This window comes from Pleurodeles waltl, chromosome 6 (assembly GCF_031143425.1).
Source record: "Pleurodeles waltl isolate 20211129_DDA chromosome 6, aPleWal1.hap1.20221129, whole genome shotgun sequence".
NCBI classification, from domain to species: Eukaryota; Metazoa; Chordata; class Amphibia; order Caudata; family Salamandridae; genus Pleurodeles; species Pleurodeles waltl.
Window position 1 is genome coordinate 1,295,570,325 of NC_090445.1, and position 14,960 is coordinate 1,295,585,284.

Genomic DNA, 14,960 nt, shown 5'->3' on the forward strand with positions numbered 1-14,960 from the left:
GCTCACTCGCTCTCAGATTGGATTGCGATGTAAACACAAAATCTACGTGCTCTTATCAGCTATGGTCTGGTATGAAAAACACTGCTTGGTCTACCATGTGGAAAAACACAGCTCGGAAAAACACAGCTCATCTGCAATGTCTCAACTGCAATGTCTAACCCCACGTTAAAGCGTCACCACCTCCACCGAAGACACCCCTCTCGCCGCTGAACATCTGCATTTTCCAATTCGCACCGACCCCAGGACCACCCTCAGAGGATCCCTCGTCTACCGTCCCCCCGAACCGCGCGCCCCTTTCAGCGACGCCATCGCCGACTTCATCTCCCCGCACGCCCTCACCTCGCCGGACTACATCCTCCTAGGCGACCTCAACTTCCATCTGGAACAGAACAACGACCCCAACACCACCGCCCTGCTTGACAACCTCGCCAACCTCGGCCTCAAGCAACTGGTGAACACCGCCACCCACATCGCCGGACACACGCTCGACCCTATCTTCTCCGCCAGCAAACACATCTTCTTCAGCCACACCGCCGCTCTACACTGGACCGACCACAGCTGTGTCCACTTCACATTCCAACGCGAGACCCGCCACCTCCGCACTCAACCCATCCCTCGTCGACAGTGGAACAAGATCCCTGAAGAGCAACTCTTTTCCGCACTCGCCGCCAACCAACCCACCCTCACCACCGACCCCAATGACGCAGCCCTCAGCCTCACAAACTGGATCTCCAACTGCGCAGACAACCTTGCTCCCATCAAACGCACGCATCGACAGACCAACACCAAAAAACCTCTCTGGTTCTCTGACACCCTCAAAGAATCAAAGAAAACTTGTCGCACCCTTGAGAAGGCCTGGCGCAAGGACCACACCGCTGACAACATGACCGCCCTCAAGAACGCTACCCGCGAACACCACCACCTGATCCGCGCTGCCAAAAGGAACTTTTTCACCGACAGACTGGACAAAAACAGCCACAACAGCAGAGAACTTTTCAGCATTATCAAGGCGTTCTCCAACCCCAACGTTAACGCCGTCACGCCCTCACAGGATGTGTGCGAATCCCTCGCCACCTTCTTCCATCGCAAGATCAGCGACCTCCACAACAGCTTCGGACACCAGACCCAACCAAACATCACCGAACCCGCACCCCCGGCCTTCACCCTCAACATCTGGACCCACATCAACACTGAAGAAACCAAATCCATCATGAACTCTATCCACTCCGGCGCCCCTTCGGACCCCTTCCCTCACTTCATCTTTAATAAAGCCGACAACATCATCGCCCCGCACCTCCAGGCCGTCATCAACTCTTCTTTTTCTTCTGCTACCTTTCCCGAATGCTGGAAACACGCCGAAGTCAACGCCCTCCTAAAGAAACCTACGGCTGACCCGAGCGACCTGAAAAACTTCCGCCCCATCTCTCTCCTGCCTTTCCCAGCCAAGGTAATAGGGAAGACCGTCAACAAACAGCTGACCACCTTCCTGGAAAACAATAACCTGCTTGACCCTTCACAAACCGGATTCCGAACCAACCACAGCACGGAAACCGCCCTCATCTCAGTCACAGACGACATCAGAACCCTGATGGACAACGGTGAAACAGTCGCCCTCATCCTCCTCGACCTCTCAGCTGCCTTCGACACCGTCTGCACCGCACCCTAATCACCCGCCTCCGCTCCACCGGGATCCAAGGCCAGGCCCTGGACTGGATCGCCTCCTTCCTCTCAAACCGTTCCCAAAGAGTTTACCTCCCACCGTTTCGCTCAGACGCCACCGAGATCATCTGCGGCGTACCTCAAGGCTCATCGCTCAGCCCGACACTCTTCAATGTCTACATGAGCCCCCTCGCCAACATCGTACGCAAGCACGACATCATCATCACCTCCTACGCCGACGACACCCAACTTATACTCTCCCTCACCAAGGACCCCGCCAGCGCCAAGACCAACCTACAAGAGGGGATGAAGGACGTCGCAGATTGGATGAGGCTCAACCACCTAAAGCTGAACTCTGACAAAACGGAAGTCCTCATCCTCGGCAACACCCCGTCCGCCTGGGACGACTCCTGGTGGCCCACGGCCCTCGGCACCGCACTGACCCCCACAGACCACGCCCGCAACCTCGGCTTCATCTTGGACCCCCTTCTCACCATGACCAAGCAAGTCAACGCCGTGTCCTCCGCCTGCTTCCTCACCCTCCGCATGCTCCGCATGATCTTCCGCTGGATCCCCGCCGACACTAGAAAAACCGTGACCCACGCCCTCGTCACGAGCCGCCTGGACTACGGCAACACCCTCTACGCTGGGACCACCGCCAAACTCCAAAATCACCTGCAACGCATTCAAAACGCCTCGGCCTGCCTCATCCTCGACGTACCCCGCAACAGCCACATCTCCGCACACCTGAGACACCTGCATTGGCTCCCAGTCAGCAAAAGGATCAACTTTCGACTTCTCACCCACGCACACAAAACCCTCCACAACAAGGGACCGGAATACCTCAACCGACGCCTCAGCTTCTACGTCCCCACCCGCCTCCTCCGTTCCTCTGGCCTCGCGCTCGCTGCCGTCCCTCGCATCCGCCGCTCCACGGAGGGTGGGAGGTCTTTCTCCTTCCTGGCAGCCAAGACCTGGAACTCCCTCCCCACCAGCCTCAGGACCACCCAGGACCACTCCGCATTCCGGAGACTCCTAAAAACCTGGCTTTTCGAGCAGCAGTAACCCCCCCCTTTCCCCTAGCGCCTTGAGACCCGCACGGGTGAGTAGCGCGCTTTATAAATGTTAATGATTTGATTTGATTTAAAGCCAATTGGCAGCTTACCTAAATATCAAATGTAATGTCTAATGTCATGTCAAAGCCAATAGGCAGCTAAACTGAATACAGAATGTAATGGCTAATGCCATGACAAAGCCAATAGGCAGCTAACCTAAAAAGAAAATGTAATGTCTAATGCCATGTTAAAGCCAATAGGCAGCTGAACTGAACAAAACATATAGGGGGTCATTACCGCCAAGCGGTAACCGCCGTGCGGCCGCCAATGCAGCCGCACTCCCGCGGCCCCCATTAAGACATTCCTGCTGGGCCGGCGGGCACAAACCAATTTTTGCGCCCGCCGGCCTAGCGGGAGTGAGGCCGCCATATAGGAGCCGGCTCCTAATGGACCCGGCGGTGTTGCGCCCGTGCGACGGGTGCAGTTGCACCCGTCGCGCTTTTCACTGTTTGCTCTGAGGATGCTCTGCTCTGCTCATGCCAGTGGCATGGGCAGTGTAGGGGCCCCCAGTGGCCCCACGACTCCCCATACCGCCAGCCTTTTCCTGGCGTTTCAGACCGCCAGAAAAAGGCTGGCGGTCGGGGAGTCGTAATCCCCTGGGCAGCGCTGCAAGCAGCGCTGCCCTGGCGGATTACATCCGACGGGGCCATTGTGGCGGTAAACCGCCGGCCCCGGCGGTGCGACCGCGGCGCAACCGCCGCGGTCATAATACGCCGGGAGGCACCGCCAGTCTGTTGGCGGTGCTCCCTTCGTTTTGGCCCTGCGGTAGTAATACCGCCAGGGTCATAATGACCACCATAATGTGCTACTGGTGAACATTGAGCAACTAATATGCGCAGTGGTAAAAACACAAAGTCATTGGTCAAACACAATTAATAGCATCACATTCCACCCTACGACCAATTAATTTTTGTTTCATACCTCTTATTTCAAACAAAAACAAAAAAACAACTAATATCAAAAAAAAAAAACATTATAAGCAAATCAGATTTGAATGATCAAAGCAATCACTGTAAAGCAATGGAAGTGGATTAACATATTGATCTCATAACCTTTCACATCAGATACATCTACACAAAAAAGACTGAAACTTATATACTCTGAATGAGATAATAGTGTCTCTAAAATAGCAATTTGATGTAGCATGAGTTCTGCTCATGTAAAGGTGCACTGTCCACCTGAAAGGTTTGCTGGAATGTAAGCGAAAGTCAGAGTTCCATACGGAAAAAAAAACACAGACAGTTAATTGGTAAGGTTGCTTAGTTCCAGTGGAAGAATGTGATCGAACAAGTTGATCTTGAACTGAAGGCGCCAGTTGCGCAAAATGGATCCATGGGCTCTGTACTTCACTCAATCAGGTTCAGGTTGGGGGTTCGGTCCCTTCCCCGTCCCCACATGCACACACCCGAAGGGAGACCACACAGTACACTCATGATCCGTGGCGAAACGTGGTAGGATCTGCAAAAGAAAAAAGTGTGACTTTTCTTGCAAATAACATTTGTCATCTGAAATGTGCCCTTCCTCTTCCTTTCCCTGTTTTATAATCAGCAGGACGTTTTTGGGGCCCTTTGTTATTACTTCTGCAGGTTCTGGAGGGTCATTTGGGGATTCAACCCACACCTTAGCACTGAGATTTTTAACTGCTGCACCACAGCTTCCCATTCCTTGCACTGTCAGAAGGGCTGGGGCAGACTCCTTCTTTACCAAACCTCCATTCACTGCACTTTTGACAAGTTGGGCCATTCTGTCTCCAATTTGTATGAATGAATCAGATTATTTTCCTGTTATCAGCATAATTTTGATTTCTCCTTGGTAATCTGCAGCAATCACCCCCCCTAAAACCTGATCAATTTGCCATATCTGTCCTGGTAACTTTCCTCTTCCCAATTGATCTTTTACTGTTTGTGGGACAGATTGCTTTTTTGCGTGCTGCACAGTTTTTATCAAATCTAGGGGAACGTGCATCCCTCTCATCTCTGCCCAGCTGTAAGTGGCTTTTTCTCCCAGATGTCCACATTTCTGGTGCACCCACTTAGCCATCCCCACCAAGTTAGAATTCTGGGTGGACACTTCTGTATTTTTCTCTTTAACATCTGCAAGGGAATTGAACCAGTTATGTACAAGCCATGTGGAAAACCAAACGGCTAAACCATTGGCAGTGAACCAAGAATCAGTGTACACACATTGTACAACACTGTTCCTTCTCCTGTGCTAGAAAACAACTCTTCAGTAACTGGATTGTAATTATTAGTCAAACACACACGCTTTTTATCCCCAGGGGACACAAATTCAAATGGTGCACTCAATTCCACTGGTGACTCTTTTACCTGTGGTACTCCCTGCACCCTCTCCACATCCTGAAAAGGGGCTTGTGACACCTGTTCATGTAGGGCTGCAGTGACTCTAGCCCTGTCTTGCATGTACCAGATCCAGTGCATGATTCTAGCTTCCTGTGCCGGTCCTAAACTGTGAGAATTAGGTGAACTCATCACCCACTGATAACAAGTCAAAAGCTTACTCCAAAGTTCCAGGGGCACTCTTGTCTTCCCCTGTTCCTGATTTACATGTAAATCAGTGTTTCCCTCTTGCACTGCGCAGAAACCTAAAGTCTGAATTATTTCATTTGCCAAATCACAAGCGCGCAGCTGCTCATGTTTTTTTTTCCTAGTTACTTTACACCAAGGTGTTAAGATTTCACTCAGATGAGGGCTATACTGTTTCCAAAAATCAAACAAGCTCATGAAACTCGGTGTCTTTTGCTAAGTGCAAACAGTAAGAAACTCTAAAATCTTTTGTTTTACTTGTGCCAGTAACTGCACATTTTGCGACTGTATTTCTGCCATGTCCGAATTAATTTTTCTTTGCAGAAGCGGTCTGTAAATAACATTCTGAGCTCTGTTCTCAGTGTTATCTGTTAAGGAATGCTCTTCAACTGCCAAAAACTGAGGGGTGTTTTGCTCACACGGAGGCTCAGACTGGCTCACAGCTGTCTTAACCCCCTCATTACTGGAATGGGAAAAGCCAGATTCTTCTAAAACAGCAGTGTTATAGATTTCAGCATTATCTTGCTTTCATGTGTTCTGGCTAATTTGCTCACGTAAATTCTTATTTTCATGTTCTAACTGCCTACATCTCTCCTGCATTTTTCTGTAAGCAGATAAAAGTATCCAAACCCTTCTGTCAAGAACAAAAGAAACATCATTTCTTTCAAAAGGCACATTTTCTAAATATGCTTTATCACAGCACTCACGGAAGAGTCAGACAGTCCTGATAAACAAGAAAACATGTTTCTCACAGCAGCATTAGGCAGTTTAACTTCACATGCATTTTCAAACATGGTCTGCCGTGCTTCTGTAATTCTCTAAACAACAAAAAACAATTACACTTTTAAATCGTGCACTTCGAAATTCCAATTCCGACTCGGAAAACTGACGACTAAGCCAAAATGTTCTGCTTTCCTGCTCTTATCTCATAACCGAGCTTACAGAACCTCTCTGGAATGCTCTTCTGAGTTTAAAGAAGACATTTATTGTTATTATTTCTTCACTGCAAGGTTCTTGAGAGACAAAATTTGTAGATTGGAAGTACACGTTCAAAAGTAGTTGCAGCAATGAAAGCAAAATATATCAAAGTACTTCTCAGTTGCAATGTACACAGCAAATAGATGTGATTATATTATAGCATAACTTCAAAGCAAAGCATAAAAGTCCAAATTCATCACTGTAGGGCCTATAGTTCAGCTTCATCTTTCTGGGGTCTGCAAGTTGATGACTCCGGTCAACTGCGATAAAGAGATTTTCTCAACAAAAGGGAGACAGGCAACTGACGTCTCCATTCCTGTCTGAAGTCAAGCAGATTCAATCTACCCCTGCTGTAGCCCAGAGTCATCCTTAAAAGCAAACTCAGTGTGAGAACCGAAGAAACTTGGAGAGTGGCCAATTCTCCAGAGCTCACTCGCTCTCAGACGGGATTGCGAGGTAAACACAAAATCTATGTGCTCTTATCAGCCAAGGTCTGGTATGAAAAATACTGCTTGGTCTACCATGTGGAAAAACACAGCTTGGAAAAACACGGCTTACCTGCAATGTCTCAACTGCAATGTCTAACCCCACGTTAAAGCCAATAGGCAGCTAACCTGAATATCAAATGTAATGTCTGATGTCATGTCAAAGCCTATAGGCAGCTAAACTGAATACAGAATGTAATGGCTAATGCCATGACAAACCCAATTTGCAGCTAACATAAATACCAAATGTAATGTCTAATGCCATGTTAAAGCCAATAGGCAGCTGAACTGAACAAAACATATAGGCCCTCATTCTGACATTGGCCGGCGGCAGTCGCCGCCGGCCTGTCGGGGGCCGCCAGAATACCGTTCCGCGGTCGAAAGACCGCGGCGGTGATTCTGACTTTCCCGCTGGGCTGGCGGGCGGCCGCCTTCAGGCCGCCCGCCAGCCCAGCGGGAAAGAGGCTTCCACGATGAAGCCGGCTCGGAATCGAGCCGGCGGAGTGGAAGCTGTGCGACGGGTGCAGTTGCACCCGTCGCGTATTTCACTGTCTGCGAAGCAGACAGTGAAATACATTTAGGGGCCCTCTTACGGGGGCCCCTGCAGTGCCCATGCCAGTGGCATGGGCACTGCAGGGGCCCCCAGGGGCCCCGCTACCCCCCCCTACCGCCATCCGGTTCCCGGCGGGAGAACCGCCGGGAACTGGATGGCGGTAGGGGGGGTCGGAATCCCCTCGGCGGCGCAGCTAGCTGCGCCGCCTTGGAGGATTCCTATGGGTGGCGGTACACTGGCGGGAGACCGCCAGTGTTGCCGGTCCGACCGCGGCTTTACCGCCGCGGTCGGAATGCCCATTGGAGCACCGCCGGCCTGTCGGCGGTGCTCCCGCGGTCCTCCACCCTGGCGGTTTGAAACCGCCAGGGTCGGAATGAGGGCCATAATGTGCTACTGGTGAACATTGAGCAACTAAAATGCGCAGTGGTGAAATACAAAGTCATTGGTCAAACACAATTAATAGCATCACAATACCCCACACCAAGACCCTGAAAAGTAGGAGTAAAGTTACCCTACTTCCCAAGAAACACACTAAAGTCATGATAGGAGATTCTGAAAAGACCACACCTGACTGCAAAGCACTGAAGACGGATTCCTGGACCTGAGGCCTTGTAAAGGAAGGGGGCCAGATCCAAGAGTCACAAAAGTGTCCGGGGGGGCAGGAGCCCACTAAACCCCGGATGAAGGTGCAAAATGGCTGCCTCTGGGTAGAAGAAGCTGAAGATTCTGCAACAACGGAAGATGCCAGGAACTTCTCCTTTGCACAGAAGATGTCACACGGCGTGCTGGATTATGCAGAGCTGTTTCCATGCAAAAAGACCGCAAACAAGCCTTGCTATCTGCAAAGGTCATGGTTGAAGAAAATGTGTGCTGCCCGATCCCAGGAAGGACCAGAAGGTCGCCACTTGGAAGAGGAGACAGAGGAGGTGCTCACAAACACAGAGAGCCCAAGCAGAAGCAGGCAGCACCCACAGAAGTACTTGAACACAGCTTCAAGAAAACTGAGCATGGCAGTCATCTCAACACTACAAAGGAGGGTCCCACGAAGCCGGTGGTCAACTCAGTGAGTTGAGAAATGCATGACGGAGTGCTGGGGACCTGGACTGTGCTGTGCAGAGAGGCCCTAGCAGCAGCAATTCTCACAGTACACAGGATTACTGTCTGGCGTGGTGAGGCAAGGACTTACCTCTACCAAATTTGGACAGATGGACCACTGCACTGTACAGGTCACTTGGATCCAACTCCTGTGTTCCAGAAACCATGCTCGTCATGAAGAGAGGGGACCCAGAGAGCCGGTGAAGCAGAAGTTTGGTGCCTACGTTAGCAGGGGGAAGATTCGGTCAACCAACAGGAGATTTCTTCTTGGCTTCCAGTGCAGGGTGAAGGCAGACAGCCTCCAGAGCATGAACCACCAGGAAACAGTCAAGAAAGCCAGCAGGATTAGGCGCTACAAGGTCGCTGGTAGTCTTCTTGCTACTTTGTTGCAGTTTTGCAGGCGTCCTGGAGCAGTCAGCGGTCGATCCTTGGCAGAAGTCGAAGAGGGAGATGCAGCGGAATCTGGTGAGCTCTTGCATTCGTTATCTGAAGAGAAGACCACATGAGAGACCCTAAACAGCCTTCAGAGGAGGATTGGCCACCTAGTCAGGTAAGTACCTATCAGGAGGGGTCTCTGCCATCACCTGCTGGTACTGCCACTCAGAGGCCTCCATTATGCCCTCAGACCTCTGCATTTAAGATGGCAGAGGTCTGGGACATACTGGAGGAGCTCTGGGCAGCACCCCTGGGGGGGGTGATGGACAGGGGAGTGGTCAATCCCCTTTCCTTTGTCCAGCTTCACACCAGAGCAGGGGCTGAGGGATCCCTGAACTTGTGTAGACTGGATTATGCAAGGATGGCACCATCTGTGCCCTTCAAAGCATTTCCAGAGGCTGGGGGAGGCTACTCCTCCCCAGCCCTTAACACCTAGTTCCAAAGGGAGAAGGTGTAACACACTATCAGAGGAAATTCTTTGTTCTGCCTTCCTGGGACTGGGCTGCCCAGACCCCAGGAGGGCAGAAGCCGGTCTGTGGGTAGGCAGCAGTGGTAGCTGCAGTGAAAACCCCTGAGAGCTGGTTTGGCAGTACCCGGGGTCCATGCTGGAGCCCCGGGGATGCATGGGATTGGCACCCCAATACCAGATTTGGCATGTGGGGACAATTCCATGATATTAGACATGTTACCTGGCCATATTCGGAGTTACCATTGTGAAGCTACATATAGGTATTGACCTATATGTAGTGCACGCGAGTAATGGTGTCATCGCACTCACAAAGTCGTGTGCAAGAATTGTCTGAGCTCACTATGGGTGGCAAAATAAATGCTGCAGCGCATAGGGACCTCCTGGAATCCCAAAATCCCTGGGTACCTAAGTACCATATACTAGGGAAATATAAGGGTGTTGCAGTGTGCAAATTAGAATTGGTAAAAATGGTCCCTAGCCTGCAGTGACAATGTTAAAGGCAGAGAGAGCATAAGCACTGAGGTTCTGATTAGCAGAGCCTCAGTGACACCGTTAGGCACCACACAGTGAACACATTCAGGCCACAACTATGAGTACTGGGGTCCTAGATAGCAGGATCTCAGTGAGACAGGCAACAAAAAAAGTGACACCCAAGTACAAATTGGGGGTAACATGCCAGACAAGATTCTACTTTCCTACACATTCCTCCCCTCAAATGAGGGACAATAAGACTGACCTTGCCCAGATGAGTCTTCATTTTCTAAGTAGAAATATCTGGAGAGTCCATCTGCATTGGAGTGGGTACTCCCAGGTCTATGTTCCACTGTATAGTCCATTCCCCTTAGGGAGATGGACCAACTTAACAATTTAGGGTTTTCACCTTTCATTTGTTTAAGCCATGATATAGGTTTGTGGTCTTTCAGAACAATAAAGTGAGTACCAAACAGGTATGGCATCAATTTTTTCAGCGCCCAGACGACAGCAAAGGCATCCCTCTCTTGTGCAACTTCGGGTGAGCACTGATTCACTCCACTTTGTAGTGCCTGTTCCAGTACTTCTGCGGATGCTGCTTGGTTCTGAGTGGGCTCTTTCTGTTGCTGGACGCCCCCTCTGTCCCCTGACGCAATTGGTGACATCCTGGTCCCTTCTGGGCCACAGCAGCATCCAAAAACCCTAACCGTGAGCTTTGCAGCTAGCAAGGCTTGTTTGCGGTCTTTCTGTGGGAAAATACTTCTGGACGACTCTTCAGGACGTGGGCCATCCATCCTCCAAAGGAGAAGTTTCTAGCCCTTGTCGTTCGTACAGAATCCTCAGCTTCTACCATCTGGTGGCAGCTTCTTTGCATCCACAGCTGGCATTTCCTGGGCATCTGCCCACTCCCGACTTGATCGTGACTTTTGGACTTGGTACCCTTGTTCCACAGGTACCCTCATCTGGAAATCCATTGTTGTTGCATTGCTGGTGTTGGTCTTCCTGAAGAATTCCCCTATCACAACGTTTGTGCTCTTTGGGGAACTTGGGTGCACTTGGCACCCACTTTTCAGGGTCTTGGGGTGGGCTATTTTTCTAACCCTCACTGTTTCCTTACAGTCCCAGCGACCCTCTACGAGGTCACATAGGTTTGGGGTCCATTCGTGGTTCGCATTCTACTTCTAGAGTATATGGTTTGTGTTGCCCCTATCCCTATGTGCCCCCATTGCATTCTATTGTGACAATAAATTGTTTGAACTGTTTTCTATTGCTATTACTGCATATTTTGGTATTGTGTACATATATCTTGTGTATATTTGCTATCCTCATACTGAGGGTACTCACTGAGATACTTTTGGCATATTGTCATAAAAATAAAGTACCTTTATTTTTAGTATATCTGTGTATTGTGTTTTCTTATGATATTGTGCATATGACACTAGTGGTACTGTAGGAGCTTCACTCGTCTCCTAATTCAGCCTAAGCTGCTCTGCTAAGCTACCTTTTCTATCAGCCTAAGCTGCTAGACACCCCTCTACACTAATAAGGGATACCTGGGCCTGGTGCAAGGTGTAAGTACCCCTTGGTACTCACTACAAGCCAGTCCAGCCTCCTACACACTCCAATGGTGGAAAATGCAGTTTTAGGTTTATCATCATCTGATAATATAATCTGCCTATACCCTGCAGTTAAATCAAAAGTGCTTAGATACGTGGCAGATGCCAGTGTATCTATTAGCTCATTTGCCCTGGTAATAGGGTGAGCATCAGTTTTGGTTACTTGAGTCCTTTGTAGTGAACACAAAACCTCATCTCTCCTTTACCATACCTACTATGAGGTTTTGGGACAAGCACCACTGGGCTAGCCCACGGATTTTCTGAAGGCTCAATCACTCTAAGTCCAGAATTTTTTGTACCTCTTTTTTTATGCAATCTCTGACATGGTCCGGCTGCTTATAAATCTTACTTTTGACAGATAAATTGTCTCCAGTGTTGATTGTGTGCTCACACTAGGTAGTTGTACCTGGTATCAGTGAGAAGAGGTCAGAGAATTGGTCTAGGAGATTTATACAGTTTTCCTTCTGCTCAGCAGTAAGGCAATCTGCAAACACCACTCCTTCCACTAAGCCATCAGCTTCAGTGGTGGATAAGAGTTCAGGAAGAGGGTCACTCTGTTCTTCCTGCCCCTCATCAGTTGCCATGCGCAGGGTTAAATCAGCCCAGTCATAGTTGGGTTTTAGGAGATTGACATGGAGCACCCTAAGGGGGCTCCTAGCAGTGCCAGGTCTACCAAATAGGTAACTTCACCCTTATTTTCAACAATGAGATGGGGTCCACTCTATTTGTCCTGGAGTTCTCTTGGGGCCACAGACTCCATACCCACACCTTCTGTCCTGGGTGGTACTGGGTCAGGACAACCTTCTGGGCATGCATTGCTTTTGGAGCTCTTGGCTGGCCTGAAGGTTTTTACTGGCCTTTTTCATGTACGCAGCCATTTTGGATCTTAGGCCAAATACATAGTCCACACTGTCTTGCTTTGGAGCATTTAAAGGTTGTTCCCAACCCTCCTTCACAAGTGCAAGGGGACCTCTTACAGGGTGCCCAAAGAGGAGTTCAAAGGGGCTAAAGCCCACTCCTTTTTGGGGTACCTCCCTGTAAGCAAAAAGGAGGCATGGCAACAGGACATCCCATCTCCTTCTGGGTGTTTCAGGGAGTCCCATAATCATACCTTTGAGAGTTGTATTAAACCTCTCAACCAGACCATTTGTCTGTGGATGATAAGGAGTAGTGAACTTATAAGTTACACTGCACTCCTTCCACATATCTTTGAGGTATGCAGACATGAAATTACTACCCCTGTCTGATACTGTAGGAAAGTACCATCTTGCCTGGCATGTTACCCCCATATTTCACTGTATATATGTTGTTTCAGTTGTATGTGTCACTGGGACCCTGCCAACCAGGGCCCCAGTGCTCATAAGTGTGCCCTGTATGTGTTCCCTGTGTGATGACTAACTGACTCACTGAGGCTCTGCTAACCAGAACCTCAGTGGTTATGCTCTCTCTTTGCTTTCCAAATTGTCACTAACAGGCTAGTGACCAATTTCACCAATTCACATTGGCATATTGGAACACCCTTATAATTCCCTAGTATATGGTACTGAGGTACCCAGGGTATTGGGGTTCCAGGAGATCCCTATGGGCTGCAGAATTTCTTTTGCCACCCATAGGGAGCTTTGACAATTCTTACACAGGCCTGCCACTGCAGCCTGAGTGAAATAACGTCCACGTTTTTTCACAGCAATTTACCACTGCACTTAAGTAACTTACAAGTCACCTATATGTCTAACCTTTACCTGGTAAAGGTTGGGTGCTAAGTTACTTAGGGGGTCATTCTGACTCCCGCCTGCCGCGGTAACCACGGTGCCGGCGGGAGCCGCCAGAATACCGCTGCGCGGTCAGAAGACCGCCGCGGTTATTCTGTGTTTCCCGCTGGGCGGGCGACCGCCAGAAGGCCGCCCGCCCGCCCAGCGGGAAACCCCTTTCCACGAGGATGCCGGTTCCGAATGGAGCCGGCGGAGTGGAAAGGGTGCGACGGGTGCAGTTGCACCCGTCGCGAATTTCAGTGTCTGCTATGCAGACACTGAAAATCTCAGTGGGGCCCTGTTACGGGGGCCCCTGCAGTGCCCATGCCAAAGCCGCCAGGAACAGGATGGCGGTATGGGGGTCGGAATCCCCATGGCGGCGCACCAAGCTGCGCCGCCATGGAGGATTCCCCAGGGCAGCGGAAAACCGGCGGTACACCGCCGGTTTTCCGTTTCTGACCGCGGCTGTACCGCCGCGGTCAGAATGCCCTTGGGAGCACCGCCAGCCTGTTGGCGGTGCTCCCGCAGTCCCCGGCACTGGCGGTCCATGACCGCCAGGGTCGGAATGACCGCCTTAGTGTGTGGGCACCCTGGCAATAGCCAAGGTGCCCCCACATTGTTCAGGGCAAATTCCCCGACTTTGTGAGTGCGGGGACACCATTACACGTGTGCACTATACATAGGTCACTACCTTTATATAGCGTCACAATGGTAACCCCGAACATGGCCATGTAACATGTCTAAGATCATGGAATTGTCACCCCAATGCCATTCTGGCATTGGGGAGACAATTCCATGATCCCCCGAGTCTCTAGCACAGACCCCGGTACTGCCAAACTACCTTTCCCGGGGTTTCACTGCAGCTGCCAACCCCTCAGACAGGTTTCTGCCCTCCTGGGGTCCAGCCAGGCTTGGCCGAGGAAGGCAGAACAAAGGACTTCCTCAGAGAGAGGGTGTTACACCCTCTCCCTTTGGAAAAAGGTGTCAGGGCTGGGGAGGATTAGCCTCCCCCAGCCTCTGGAAATGCTTTGGTGGGCACAGATGGTGCTCATCTCTGCATAAGCCAGTCTACACAGGTTCACGGATCCCCCAGCCCTGCTCTGGCGTGAAACTGGACAAAGAAAAGGGGAGTGACCACTCCCCTGACCTGCACCTCCCAGGGGAGGTGCCCAGAGCTCCTCCAGTGTGCTCCAGACCTCTGCCATCTTGGAAACAGAGGTGCTGCTGACACACTGGACTGCTCTGAGTGGCCAGTGACAGCAAGTGACATCAGAGACCCCTTCTGATAGGCTCTTACCTGTGTTGCTAGCCTATCCTCCTTCCTAAGTAGTCAAACCTCCTTTTCTGGCTATTTAGGGTCTCTGCTTTGGGGAATTCTTTAGATAACGAATGTAAGAGCTCATCAGAGTTCCTCTGCATCTCTCTCTTCACCTTCTGCCAAGGAATCGACCGCTGACTGCTCAGGAAGCCTGCAAAACCGCAACACAGTAGCAACCTTGTATCGCTGATCCTGCCGCCTTCTCAACTGTTTTCCTGGTGGTGTATGCTGTGGGGGTAGTCTGCCTCCTCTCTGCACTAGAAGCTCCGAAGAAATCTCCAGTGGGAAGACGGAATCCTCCCCCTGCAACCGCAGGCAACAAAAGAACTGCATCACCGTTCCTCTGTGTCCCCTCTCAGCACGACGAGCGTGGTCCCTGGAACTCAGCAACTCTGTCCAAGTGACTCCCACAGTCCAGTGATTCTTCAGTCTAAGTTTGGTGGAGGTAAGTCCTTGCCTCCCCACGCTAGACTGC